General features: G+C 33.0%; 2 pseudogenes; both read right to left on the bottom strand.

Annotated features, from left to right (window-relative positions):
• Window positions 1-303: 303 nt before the first annotated feature.
• LOC148207582 (uncharacterized) lies at window positions 304-1,539 on the bottom strand (annotated as a pseudogene).
• A 447-nt stretch (window positions 1,540-1,986) lies between these two features.
• On the bottom strand, window positions 1,987-3,370 carry LOC148207581 (uncharacterized; annotated as a pseudogene).
• Window positions 3,371-15,644: the final 12,274 nt, after the last annotated feature.

The following is a 15,644-nucleotide window of genomic DNA, read 5'->3' as shown; positions in this document are numbered from 1 at the left end:
GTACAAATTTCATCATGACCTCCCCACTTTAGAATATAACTCAAAACTAACCAACCAATATATCTCCTTCCAACTGAACTCAAAAACTAACCTTAAACTCAAAACACAAATAATCAAAAATACAAATTTCAACATAACCTCTCCACTTTTAGAATAACTCAAAACTAGCATGGTTATAAACAAAACAAACACTTCTATATAAACACCCTTCCACAAAAGAACAAATGGGACGGCCCGTCCCTCCAACAAAACTACATTCAGCATTAGAATCCAGAATTCAGCATCATCCAGTCAAATACTTCTATAATAATCCAAAACTAATATGTTATGCAGTACATTTCAAACTTCAAACTTCAAACTTCTACATATTATAAACAAGACAAAGTATTTCTAATCTACCAATTACTACACAGAAAGTAGTCTGAACCAAATACTTACATCAAATAAACACAACTAATGAATCCATAGGTACTACACAAATCGTCCAACAAAAGATGTCCATTCTATTCGAACTTCGTAGATTTATTCTTGTTGATAGGCACTTTTTGTATTAAACTACAAAAAAAGAAAAAGAAAGATAATACTAATATAATGACAAATCATATATAAACACATAAAGGTATATGATAATACATACAAGTTCAGTAATATGAGTATGAGGGTTCCGTACTATTTCTCGTATATACTTTTGCAAATAGTACCCACACTCGATAGAACCTGGTTGTCGAGGACACTACATATAGAAAATTTGAAAAATAACAAAATTATGAGTTATACAAAGGATTTACTGCGACATTGTTATGAGTTATGCAAATTTACCTTCACAGGTTTCCAAATTGTAGTACTGCGAGATTGTTGAGTAGAATGTTTGGCTTGCCACATTTTCAATGATCTAAATAATTTGAAACATTAGAATAACATAATTGTAAAAATTTCAACTATAAGAGTTCATGGCACTTACGTGTTTATGATTCCCTTATAATTTTCTTCAATCTTACTTCTTAGAGAGTCCAATACATAAATACAATTCTCTCGGAGATGTATAACAAACAACTTCCAGTGAAAACTATTAATAACCAACATGATAATATTATCATTCATGCATGGATAAAGGAAACTATAAATAAGTAAAATGAAGTTAAATTGCTAGCTTACCCGCTATTATGTGGGATGAGTACTACTTGTTCTAAGTTACCCATGTCTAACCTGTTGGCTAGATGTCTGGAACAAGTTTCTTGAGACATTATTTGTGGTAAAATGTTGTCCGGGTCAACCACCAAGAACTTCTTACATGTCTTCTCTTCACATTCATTCAAAAGATACCTAAAAATATAATTGTAAAACATTAAACTTCTTAGTTAATGAATCTAAGATAAAAATAGATTTAATATACTTACGATATGTATGTGAGCACACACATATAACCTATTCAATCATCTCGCAGTATTGCATGATGTCGTCAAGTGTTAAAGTAATGATCTTCTCTCTTCCAAATATGTGATCACCAATATTGAATTCAATTACATCCTCGTGGTTCATCGTACGCATGGCATATTGATTTAGGAGTTTAATAGTCATATGGACATCAATATGTTTAGATGATTGTGTTATCGGCTTCGATGTTCGCGGAGAAGGAACCTTTGACAAACAAAATAATTGCGAATTAAATTATAAACTAGAAAATTTTATTACTTTAATAAAAATTCTAAACTTCTTACCTTTACACAATCGAAAATTTTATCTTTAAGTTCTTGGGGAACTTCTTTCCAATTATTGTAAATGATTGGAATTTGTTGTCGAACACAAACTCCAATAAAGCTTTGCATTTTTTATGCATTATCGCCATCTGGTTGACCTATGTCATTATACTGAATTGTCAACAACGAACCCTCAGAGTTTCTTACGTTAGCCAATTCACGAATGGTTGTTGGGCCTCGACGAACAACTTTTCTGACCTCAACTTCATTGTCACCACTGCTATTAGAATCACCCATTTAAAAGCTCTGCAACCAAAACACAAAATATACAGTTAATATGTTAACTTATAAAAACATAGTAAAAATAAATCACTAAATGACATACCGGTGTTTAATGTACTATTATTAATCCATGTACCCTCACAATCATTTCTAACATACGTAGATGACGTTTCATCGCTTTCATGAAATGTCTCGATATTTGGCATACTAGGTAAAACTCCATAACCACAATCTTCAACATTATCTCCTAATTCATCTTCGTAGAAATCATCTTCAACTATTCGTTGAGGAGATGTTAAAACCACCGACCAACGAGGATTAACAGGATCTCTCACAAAGAACACTTGCTTTGCTTGAAAGTCTAAGATAAATGAGTCTAATTTATGTCCAATACGATTTAGGTCCACGTTAGTAAAACCAAGTTCATCTATTTTAAGTCCCTTCTTATTCTCAACCCAATCACATTTGAATAAGATAACTGTCAAATGATGATAGTCAAGCTCCCAGATTTCTTGTATTACACCATAAAATGTCATATCTGAAATGATAGGGCTCTTGTCTTTAGCACTGGAAACTTGCATTGTATTAGCAGTTATACTAACTCCACTATTTTGAACCTTTCTTCTATCATCACGTCTTTTTGTGTGATAATGACAACCGTTAACCACGTAACCACAATAGGTGGCTACATCTGGACGAGGCCCATGTGCAATCCATCTTAAAGAAGGTGTTATGGAGTTATTCGGCACCGCGAGAGCAAGTGCAACCTACGATTCAATTTCAAATAAGTAGCTGACATTTAAGTATACCTTAAATTGTATGGTTAGAGATTAAGATTACTCGTTCTCGCAACCAACTACTAAATGTGCGATTATGCTCATCTTGGAGCCACTTCTTGTTTTTAGACTTACTTGGATTAAGCTTAGACAAAACATCCATGTGTTGCCTGTTGCAAATATAACATATGTCAATGACAAAGTTATGATCTAGATGATCACTTAATTAGAAAGTTATGAAGAGAATGAAATTTGCATACCCTACGTATGGAAGCACATCATTTACATTTTGAAGGACATAAAGGTGAGCTTGATCTAGTTGATCCTTACTCGGTTTGCTGTAAGAAGCAATAGACAATGGTCTATTAATGTCTGAATTCTCCTTCCTCATCGATGACCTCAACCCAATTGAATCAATTCCAGATAGATATTCAGAACAAAACTCTACAGCTCCTTGACAATATAACTTTCTCCAATGCATCCCTCCGCTCGCGTTCTATTTCTTACATAACTCTTCATTATTTTCATATATCGTTCAAAAGGATACATCCACCTCAAATACATAGGTCCACAAAATTCCACCTCTCTTACAAGATGCACCACAAGGTGTACCATTATTGTGAAGAATCCCGATGGAAAATACTTTTCTAACAAACATAAAGTGACGACTATGTCTTCTTGCAAGCCTTTTAACTTGGACGAATCCATTGTTTTGCTACATATAGCATTGAAGAAGAAGCATAGTCGAATAATGGCATATCTAACATATTTCGGTAAAATACCACGAATGACCACCGGTAACAATTGTTGCATAAGAACGTGATGGTCATGTGACTTGAGGTTATTAAGTTTCAATTCTTCTAGCGACACTAGAGACTGTATGTTAGATGAATAACCTTCGGGTACTTTAGTTTCTGATAGTGTCTTACACAAATTCAATTTCTCCACCCGTGATAATGTATAACATTCTGGAGGTAAGAATATCCTTTTCTCTCCCACTTGAGGGGCCAGCTCTGATCTAATATTCAATTCGACCAAATCTAGACGAGCTTGTAATTCATCCTTTGATTTTCCTGGAATATCAAGTAATGTGCAAATAAGATTTGAGAACACATTCTTTTCAATGTGCATCACATCTAAACAATGCCGCACATGAAGATGCTTCCAGTACTCCAACTAAAAAAATAGACTTCTTTTTCAATAACTATTAGAAAGATCTCCATCATTTTTTTTCTTTTTTCCTTCATTTTTTTTCTTTCTTACCAAATGAATATTGGAGTCCACTTGTTTTTGCAAGAATTTCTACTCCACTGAATGGTTCATGAGCGAATCCCAATTCTGGTTTACCATTAAATGCTTTCTTCTGCTTCCTATATGGATGATTACGAGGTAAAAACTTACGATGCCCGAGATACGCCATCTTCCTCCCTTTTGGCAAATAAATGGATGAAGTTTTCTCCCCACAAATTGGACATGCGTGATATCCTTTTGGCCTCAAGAGTCAGTAACCGTTAATATCAGAACAAATCAGAATCCCTAGCCAACATGTGGGCCCAAATATAGCACTCAACCCCAAAGGAAAAAAAAGCCCATTTTCAGCAAGTAAAGGGTGGCAGGCCCCTCATGTGCCCACACAACATCAACTTAAAATGGGAAAAGGAAAGTACCAACTCTAAAATATTTTTAAAAATTACAAAAAAAAAAAAAAAACTTAATGTTCCTCATCCCCTCTCTGATGTCAACTTCTGTGTTTACTAATGTCCACATCTTGTGACGTTGAGAGATGGGAAATGGATAACAGGATAAGCCTTTGCCAATAGATTTTCAAAAAAGTTTGTTGGTAACACTGTTTTCTCATCCATCCACAAAGGCCAAAATCATAATATTCCTCCACAGAAATTAACTAACCAGATGAATAATCATAGAGTTGGGCCTCAATCTGGGTCAGATGGGCCATGGGCTACTTTTTGATCCATAATTGGTGTGTGTGTTGTTGTGGTTGTTGTGTACATGCACTCATTCTGTACTATCATTGCCAAACATAGGGAATGGTGAAATGAGTTGTTTAGAGATGGGAGTTGAGTGAGCCCAGAAGAGAAAAAGAAGCAAATTGTGGGAATAAGGCCTCTCATTGAGGCTCTTTGTGAGAGAGATGTGCAAAATATGAAGTTTAGGACCAGAACACAATGTTGTGATATGTCAGATATTAAGTGTTAAGCTAAACACTCTCTGCAAAATGATTCAGACTTCAGAGCAAAAACAACAGTTAGTTAAATGAAATGCAAGGAAAAGACTGGTTGTTCGTACCAGTCTTAAGTTAAGTATTTTTCCAAATAATGATAACTTAAGGTAGGGTAGCACAAATGTCTATTCCTCCAACATGTTCCTAAAAGTCTCTTCGCCTAAAAGATGCCTCCACCTATTTCCAAATATTATCTGCAGTACAAGTAAAACTGAATTCATTCAATAAAGGAAAACTTGTCGACTATGAAGCGAACTTAGCAGTGAATGAGATAGATAAACAAGTATTTATCACTCAGGCTCTTACAATTAAGAAACTTACATTGTTAGTTGATGTTTGAAAATTTGCCCACACAGAATGAACTAGATGAGGGTTACTTCGTGCTCCACCATTTTTCCATAAAAACTGTCATTCAGCACATTAAAGTAAAATGTAAATAGAAATCTTACTAATGCTATATGTATCTTACCCGAAAACATATATAACTAAATCAATTGCAGTTTCTCTAAGACCTTAGCATCACCATTAAACAAAACAATTTGACTGCTCTATATTGATTTGAGGATCATGTACTAGTAACCTGAACATATCGCAGATCACCACTCCCCTGATCTTCATCATAAGGCTCTATTTTAATTCAGTGATACCTACACATAACACCGAAAAAAATACTCAAATAATTCGGCCCCCATATGAAAGCCCCTAACTCCATCAATGTGATCTGAGATGATTCGCTCCCTGCCACGAATCGAAGCTCACCGCTGCTGATTTTGTCGCTCTCTGCCGCCGGAACTTGCTCCTCACCGTTGGGTCTCGCTCGCGCCTCTTGTACGTGGTCGTCTGCTCCCCTTCCCCCGACAATGGAGCAAGGTTCGCGCCGGTTTCACGAGAGGGTAGAGAGGGTTCGCGCGGCAAAGAGAGCTGGGGAGGCAAAAAAATTTCGTGTTGTAAAAATTTTGGTGAAATTTTAATTTAGAATTAAAATTGGGCACTTTTCATGGCAGGCCTGGCCCGCCACTAAAACTAAAACTACAATGGCGGGCTAGGCCCGACATGGATACTTAAAAAAAATTAAAATAAAAAAGTCGGCGTGTTTTTTAGCGTGTCCGACATGGTTGCCTCCGTGTTTTTCTTGTCCGACATCGTTTCCTCCGCATTTTTTGTTTGTCCGACATTGAAACTAAGATTTGTTGTAGTGGTTGCTCATAGCACAAACAGCTCACTTAGGTGTGTAAACTGTATCAAGTCAAATGCATTTTTTAACCAAGAAATCAATAAGATACCATCATGTAATTTATATATATATATATAAAAAATTCAATCATGCTTATCTCCTTCATGTATAAGAAATCAAACCCAAGATGCATTCATAACTTACAAAGTATTCAAGGGTATTAATCAAGATTCACAGTTTCAAAGGAGAAATCAGCACATATGAATCATGATACATACTGAGTCAAAAGCATGAAAAAGATGACAAAAATCTTCACCCCCAAACTTAACGATTACATTGAAAGGTAGAAATAGTACAACAAACATGCAATATAACATCCATAAGATAATATACTGTCCTAATCAAGTCAAAATACAACAAATTCCCCCAAACTTAAGAATTACACTATCCTCAATGTAGCAAAAATATACGTATGAAGTAGACAACAAGGACAAAAGAAAATGAAAAGGGGAAAGAACAATACTGCCCTGAATTAATATTAATATTGCATAGCGCCAAGACGTCTAGACACACCACTACAATCTACATTAAGCCTGTACGAAACACAAAAGGTAATGAGAAAAATAAATTTAAAGAAACTAAGATAACATAATAACAAAAACAAACTAGAAAAAAAAAACTTTAAGTTGCCTCCCAAAAAAGCGCTTTATTTAATGTCTGTAGCTAGACGTGACTCTCTTTTATTTTATTTTTCTTAAGGTGTATAAAACTCAATTTTTTTTCGGTCCCTTCTTCCTTAAATCGATGTATCCTACTAGCTCTAGTAGGCTCATTTGCTTTTCATGGGCACCTGAAAGAGAGAAAATTTATAATATAAATAGGAAAGTTAAATAAAAAAATCAAAATTATATTTACGTCAAGACTCTTCAGGATAAAGAAAGAAAATATGAGAATTAAGAGAATTTTCAAAAGATAAAATAGGATTATGCTTTTCAGACTCTTCCTTTATCACGTGAATTTCCTCTTCCAAATTAGGCTCATGTTCTTTCTTTATCTCACAAAACTGTACTTCCTGGTGTTGCTCAAATTTTTCCAACTCAATCCCACTGTCAATGCAAATAGCTTCATAGGTTTCTACCTGTTCGAAAGTTCTCCAACTCATCCCCACTATCAACGCATACAACTTTACAAGTTTCTGCCTAAGTGGTATGGAAAAAATTTTGCTCATGAAGGGCTTTAATTGGATCAACTATCTGGTTAAATTGTATTTCCAAACGCTCTATAACAGCTCTATTTTCTTCAATTGTGGCCTCCATGCTATCCACTTTGGCCTCTATCCTATTCACCATTTCGGATTCTTCTGCACAAAGATTTTTAATTCTACATTCCAAAGTATATTATCGCAATAAATCTTAAAGGGATGAATTTTTCTCACTCTGGTTGGGATAATTTTGGTTCCAAGTACCTTCATTATCACCATACAAAGAATTTCTATATCTCACATAATCAGAATGATAATAATTAGGCACTTGACTTTCCTGAAAACACCCATAATTAACATAAGAATTCTCGTGGTCGTAAGAGGGGTAAATTGAAAAATAAGAATTAAATGATGGTGGTGGCCCTTGGGTGGTCAAAGACTCCTCATAAGGCCACTCGTAAGTATAAAAAGACATGATTTATTAAAGCATTCACATAAAAGCATACACCACTAAACCAAACAACCAGGAAAAAAATATACAAAAATAAAAGTAAGAAAGATCAAGACAAATGAAAAAAAAATAAGATACAGAAAATATCATTGAGGCATGCACTCGCCAGAGAAGCGACTCGAGGTGGTTCACCGAATTTTGATATCAGATCCTTGATGGAGACATTTTGGCGTTTGAAAGAGAAAGAGGAAGCAATGGAAGGGAGGTTTGAGGCAATCACAGGAGATACAAAGACAATGCATAAGGAGTTTAAGAAAAGTCTAGAACTTTTGCTTGGCCGCTTGACCCATGATCCTACTTGTTCTTCAGCTTAAGGTAAGTTTTATTTTACTCTTATGCTTTTCATTTTTTTTAGTATTAGATGTCTGTGTAGGTTTTGATAGGGTAGTATTGTCATGCTTTCTGTATTTGTTGAGTTTTATGTCTGGAAGTAAGATCATTGAGTTTCTTAATGTTTTGATTGTGTTCTCATCATTGGCCTTAGCAAAGTATTTTTCTTAACACAACATGTTGCAACCATGATTTCATTTAACATTTTGGTGTGTCCTTGCTTATTTTCATTTCGATGATTATTTTTAAAGATTAGATAGACGTTTTCTTTTGTCTGAAGAAGCCATGAGCCATTGCCACTTAGTTATTTTCAATAAAATATTTTCGTTATGAAAGGAATTTTATTAAATGACATTTTTGGCAAAGAAGTTTCACTTTTATTTAATCATTTTCTCTATTTATTTTATGTGTATAATTCAATTTATTTGTAGGTTTGAATTTGAATTTGAGCTCTTAAATATTTCCAACGGCTAGTTTTCTTTCTTGGAACGTTTTACTAATTGATTATATGAAAATTGTGTTTAATTATATTGAGAGATTTGTGGTTGAATTGGAATTGTGATAAATTCACTTTCCATCTCATGTCAAATTTTCTTGTCTATTTATTGTGTAGTCTTGGAACATATCAAGTAAGAAGTGTGGAGCAAAGTTTGTTTTATTCTCTCATATTGCTCAAGCATTGTTTATGGTGTAAAACTTTGAGAGAGATTTTTTTATGTAATTCGATAAGTGCAATTCTGTGAGTTGTTTTTCTTTTGTGAGATTTCTATCAAATTGTTAGCTTTATGGCTTCAATCAAACCAAATATTTTGATGATCACAAACCAAGTATAAACTAATAATTTAAGTATTTCAAAGTGTCCATAACGTAGAGCTCGAAAAGACAAAACCAATATCTATCAAATCACTCAATCGAAGTTTAAATGAAGAAGTTATGGTCAAAACAAGTCAAGAGAAAAATCCTATGTGGCAGGTGACATGGACAAGTTGACAAATCCTACATGGGTGACATGGACAAGTAGACCACTCAAAAGTTGACATGTGGCATCAAGAGAAAATATTTATGCTGACGTGGCATCCAACAATCGAATAAATGAGAAGATGACATGTGCACTTTTAATCTCTAACAAATTTATTTGCACCAATTTCTTTCAATCTCCTCAAGCACTTCCAATCTCAATAATTCTCAATCTCCACCAATTCTTTTAATCACCATAATTATATTTCATTTCATTTCCTTACCTCACCTCTTAAGGTACACATTATCCTTTGTTGCCCTAAATCCAATGGCCAAAATTTATCATCAAAACTCTATTAATGCCACCAAATTTCACCATTCTACACACCAACTATCAAAGCAAAAATCTTTTGTTTTCAAATTCTCCTCTCAACTTTTGCAAAATCTTTGTTCTCTCCTACACATAACTTGCTCATTTTTTTGTGAGAGGTTCATTAGAGTGTGGCTTTTTAGTCATACTTTGGTGCAAAAATTTGTGTAATCCACTTTATTTTTAATTCTTTATTTTCAAATTGGGTTTTGTATTAAGGTGTGAGTACACCTTGGGTTGTGAGAAAAATAAATTGGTTGAATCTTGAACTCAGTAAAATGATTTTGGGTTTCTCTTAGCCTAGGAGAAAAAGAGGGCCGATCGGTTTGGTTCTCACTCTAAGAGGGCCACTGCAGTAAAATACCCAAGAAGGAGTCTTAGGAAGTGAAGTAGGAATTTCTGAACCACTCTAAAATTCTCGGTGTCACCAGTCTCTTCTCTACTCTCTTTTAAATTCAGTATTTATCTACTTTGAATCTTGATAGTTTGCATATAGGTTTACTTAAATATTTTGTTCCATATTTTTTCTTTTTATTAATCTTCTATTATTGATTGCATAATTGTTCATTGCCTTGAATTTATTTTTAATTTTTAAAAAGTGGTAAGCAACCCTATTCATCCCCCTCTAGCGTTGTCATTCGATCCTACAATTGGTATCAAAGCAGGTAGTTCATTTTTTTAAAAAGGTTTCATTTCTGAAAATTCCATCTTTTTCTAAAATTATTTATTATTATTTTTTAAATCTGGAATTTTCTTTATTATTGAAGAAAAGTTTGAAATTTTGAGTTTTTGAGCCGATTTTACTAGAAATTAAATTTTCTCAAAATTTGACTTTTGAAAACTATTTTTTTTCTTTACTCTTGAAAATTTATTTTGTTTAGAATAAATCTTTGAAATATTTTGAAATTTAAATATCTTTAATATTAACTTTTCTTAATTCTAAATTTATTTTCCTTGAAACTTTTCTTAAAACTTAATTGTTTGAACTTATGGCAAACATTGGTGTTAATGGATTTAATGAGGGTCATTCTACCACTAGACCACATCTTTTTGATGGAAATAATTATACTTAGTGAAAACTAGGATGAAAATTTATTTGATTTCAATTGATTATAACTTGTGGGAAATTGTTTCTAAAGGTCCCTTTATTCTTGTTAAGAAAGTTGATGTAGCTAAAAATGAAAATGTAATGATGATGATAAAAGAAAAATATCCATTAATGCTAAAGCCATGAATTGTTTATTTGTGCTTTCTGCGCTGATGAATTTAATCGAGTATCTGTATGTAACTCTACTAAAGAAATATGAGATATGCTTGAAGTAACTCATTAAGGAACAAATCAAGTAAAAGAGTAAAAAATTAGCATGGTTGTTCATTATTATGAATTGTTTAAAATGGATGCTAACGACTCTATAATGAGATGTTTACTAGATTTACGAATATTGTTAATGCTTTGAAAGGTTTAGGAAAGGAATATACTACAGCTAGAACGTGAGAAGATTCTAAGATCTCTGCCAAAAAGTTGGGAACTCAAAGTGACGGCGATTCAAGAAGCGAATGATCTCTCAAAACTTGCATTGGAGGAGTTCATTGGATCTCTCATGATGCATAAGATAATCATGAAAGGTAATATGGAAGAGGACGTCAAAAAGAAGAAAAGAGTGGCATTAAAGTCTACATCATTCCAAGGGGCTTCTGAAAGTGAGGAAGAATTGCCTACTTGTCCAAGAGTTTTCAAGAAGCATTTCAAGAAGAGGCACTTTCCAAAGAAAACCAACACTCAAGATGCTAAAGGAGAAAAGAATACTAGAGACGTCACCATCTGCTATGAGTGCAAAAAGGCTGACATGTAAGATATGAATGCCCTCCACTACGTAAATCATCTTTAAGGAGAAACAAGAAGGCTATGAAAGCTACTTTGGATGAGTGAAGTGATGAAGGAAGTGATTTTGAAAGTGCAGAGGAAGTAGCTAATCTTTGTTTCATGGCTTTTGGAGATGAAGATGATGATGACGAGGTATGTTTTGAAAATCCTTCTTTTGATGAGCTTATGGATGCTTACAACGAGATTAAAAAAGAATTTGAAAAATTACCTAGTAAATATTTAGGTCTTAAAAAGAAGAATACTAAGCTAGCTCATGAGAACCATGATTTATTAGTTGAGCATGATAGGATAAATAAAGAAATGAGATGGTTAGAAAAGATCTTGTTATGTCTAAGTCAAATGTGCATGCTTTGAAAGAGGAGTATAAATTATTAGAAGTGAAAAATAAAGATATATCATCTATTCTTTTAAAGTTTACAAATGGTAAAAAGAACTTAGACATGATGATGGGAAAACAACAAGCTATCTTTGATAAAAGTGGTTTAGGCTATAAATCTCATAAAAAACAAAAGAAATTTGTAAACTACTTTGTTAAAGAAAGCTTAATGTCTACTACTGTTTCCAATGCATGCGGAAAACTTGGTCATAAAATTTATACTTGTAACTTGAGGAAAAATTGTGCATTAAATGAAAAGAGATGGATTCCTAAATTTTTGCTTACTAACCCTCAATGACTCAAACAAGCTTGGACACCTAAAGTTACATCTTGAGTATCATCTTTCTTCTAGGTGTGTTTGAGATCAATAAAGAACAAGTGGTACTTGGATAGTGGGTTTTTAAACACATGACCGGAGACCACACAAAATTCACACACCTAAATGAAAGATGGAGGGTACGTTACCTTTGGCGATAATAAAAGAGGTAAAATCATAGGCAAAGGTAATATAGGTAATGGTTCAAAATTTATGATTGAGAATGTGTTGCTTGTTGATGGCTTAAAGCATGATCTTTTAAGTATTAGTCAATTATATGATAGAGGTTATAAAGTAGTATTTAATGATAAAAATTGCATAATTGAAAATGCTTGTGATGGAAAAATGTTTTGTTCGTAGGAAATAGAGATAAAAATGTGTTTATACTATTGAATTGAACGACTGCCAAGTTGATAATAATGCTTGTCTGCTATGCATGATGATTCTTGGTTGTGGCATAGAAGATTAGGTCATGTTAGCATGTATTGATTTCAAATATTTCCAAGAAATCTCTTGTTCGAGGTTTTCCAAAATTAAATTTTGAAAAAGACAAAGTTTGTGATGCATGTCAAATGGGTAAACAAATGAAATCATCCTATAAAGCAAAGAAAATGGTTTGTACTTCTAGGCCTTTGCGACTATTACATATGTATCTATTTGGACCTACTAGAGTTGCAATTCTAAGTGGAAAACATTATGCTTTTGTTATAGTGATGATTTTTTTTTCAAGGTTTACTTGGGTTTATATTTTTATCTCATAAGGATGACGCCTTAAAAGCATTTATTAGTTTTTCAAAGAAAATTCAAAATGAAAAAGGTTTTATGATTTCAAAATTAGAAGTGATCATGGGAGATTAGACAATGCAGCTTTTGAAAAGTTTTGTGATGAAAATGGGTTTTCTCATGATTTTTCTTATCGAAGAACACCACAACAAAATGTTGTTGTAGAAAGGAAAATCGCTCTTTAAGAATATAGCTACTTATTTGGATAAGACATGTCCATCATTGAAGGGAGTTCAAGCAGTGGTCTACAACACAAGGGGAGCTTGTGTTTGAAAATATTCAATCGAAGGAGGAGTCGATCAAGTATTGCAGCATGATTTAAGAAGGGAATCTTTTTATTCATAAGTCAATATTGATTGTAATTGTACTAACTTTTGATTGTTAATCTATTCTTTAGGCGTAACCTCGTGGAGTAGGTTGGAAACTGAACCACGTAAAAACGTCTTTGTGTCATCTCGCTTAATTAATTGTTTTAATTTCTAAGATCCAAAAAGTTGAAACTTTAAAAATAGATTAATATTTTAGCTAGCTAGTTAGATCTTTCAATTGGTATCAGAGTAGTGCACTAATTTATTTTAGTGAGATTTTTGGGATTTTTATTGATCTAATTTGTTTTGTGCTAAAATGTCTATTTCAGAAGGGTTTTCCATTGCTAGGTCACCTTTGTTGATAGCAAACAGCTATCCGTGTTAGAAGATCCGAATGAGAGCATTTATTAAAGCTATGGATGAAAGGACCTGGAAATTGATATTGATCGGATGACAAACTATCAAATTACAATAGTAAAGCTCTTAATGCCATTTTAATGGAGCCGATTGCCGATCAAATCAAACTCATCTCAACGTGTGAATCAACAAAAGAGACATGAGACATATTCTTACAGGAAACCTATGAAGGAAACAGTGATGTTAAGCGAACTAAATTAATTATGCTTATTGCTAAGTTTGAAAATCTTAGATGTTAGAAGATGAATGCTTGAATGATTTTTATAATAAATTATGTGATATATTGCTAATGAATCGTTTGCGTCAGGAGAGAAAATGTCAAGTTCTAAATTGGTTAGAAAAATTGTTAGATCTATAATGGATTGGTTTGGTTTCTCCTAAAATAACGGCTATTGAAGAAAGTAAAAATTTAGATGATATGAATGGTGATGAATTGATGGGCTCTCTTAGAACTTTTGATTAAATTGGAAAGAAAGAAAGAGAAATATATTGCTTTTAATTGTGCCCACAATGATAATTGAGAAAATATTGATGATGATCAACTTGCCTTTTGTCCACCAATCTTAGTAAATTTATGAAAAGATACAAAGAATCTAAAACTTCCCAAAATTTTTTAAAAGGCAATAATCCTTCTGTAAACAAAAAGAAAAAAGAAAAGGGATACAATGTAGAGAATGTGATGGTTACAGTCATATCCAGATAGAATGTCCAAACTTTTTAAAAGAAAGGCCAACTTGGTAACAAGTACTTGAGTGATGAAAGATTCAGATCAAGAAAAAACCTATAGTCGGTAATGTAGCTTTTACTGCATCTTGTATTACTGATAATTCTATGAGTGTGCAGAATTTACAAGATGACATGGGAAATACTGTTATTCAGAAAGATGATTATGATGGTGAAGATTTAGAACTTGACGAAGATTCTCTCAAAGAAGCTTACAAAGTATGTTCACTGAATCGTTAAAGGTGTTGTAAAGCCAACAAAGCTTTGGTAAGTCAAAATAATCAACTGATAAAAAATAAAAAGGATTTAGAATTGAATTTGATGGTTTTTAAATAATTGCTATTGAAGAAAATAAACAAATTGAGGAGATTAAAGGTGAACTTGGTACTTCGAAATTAGATTATCTTTTGAGTACAGGAAAATCCTCGTGCAACAAAAGGGTTTGGGATATGAGGGAGAAATTAAAAGCCTCCAATTTTTGTCAAGGCACGAAATACAAATGCAACAGTAAATGATTCTTCAATTTCCTATCCCCTTTTGCACGTATGCAACAAAAGGTCACAGGGTCAAGGTAAAATTCAAAAATTTTCCTATATTTCATTTTTGTGGTATTACATTAGACCTAAATGCTTTAAAGAATTAGCGAGGGATGGTATCTTATCTTATGCTTTCTAGTTCTTAAATATGAAATAAATTCAAAAAGAAGCTTGGGTGAAAAATGATTTGAATATTTTATGACTTGATTCTATATATGCTATCTTTTAAATATTTTTTTTGTCTTTTTCTTTCTTTGTACTTGTGATCCTTTGTTTAAATAAAAAAAAAATTATTATTTTGATATTTTATTGGGGGAGGTTTTTTTTTAGCCTGTTTGAAAAAATCAAGTGGAGAAATATTTTTTGATTGATTAAATTGTTTTAAATGTGTTTTTGCCAAATAAATGACAAAATGGGAGGTTGAAATGAATTTTATTTATTGACAATTTTGGCAAAAACATTAAGTTTATTTAATCATTTCCTCTATTTATTTTATGTGTATAATTCAATTTATTTGTAGGTTTGAATTTTGAATTCGAGCTCTTAAAATTTTCAACTGCTAGTTTTCTTTCTTGGAATGTTTTACTAATTGATTATATGAAAATTGTTTTTTAATTGTATTGAGAGATTTGTGGTTGAATTGGAATTAGGGGTGTTCATGGGTTGGGTTGGGTCGGGTCGGGTTGGGGTGGTTTTTGGGACCAACCCAAATTTTCAGGTGGGACTTTGTGGGAACCGACGGATTGGAAAATGATGACCA

The sequence above is a fragment of the Momordica charantia genome, unplaced genomic scaffold, assembly GCF_013281855.1.
Source record: "Momordica charantia cultivar OHB3-1 unplaced genomic scaffold, Mcharantia_2.0 BLBB01000133.1, whole genome shotgun sequence".
NCBI lineage: Eukaryota > Viridiplantae > Streptophyta > Magnoliopsida > Cucurbitales > Cucurbitaceae > Momordica > Momordica charantia.
The sequence above is the reverse complement of the archived record's forward strand: the minus strand, read 5'-3'. Positions and strand labels throughout refer to the sequence as shown.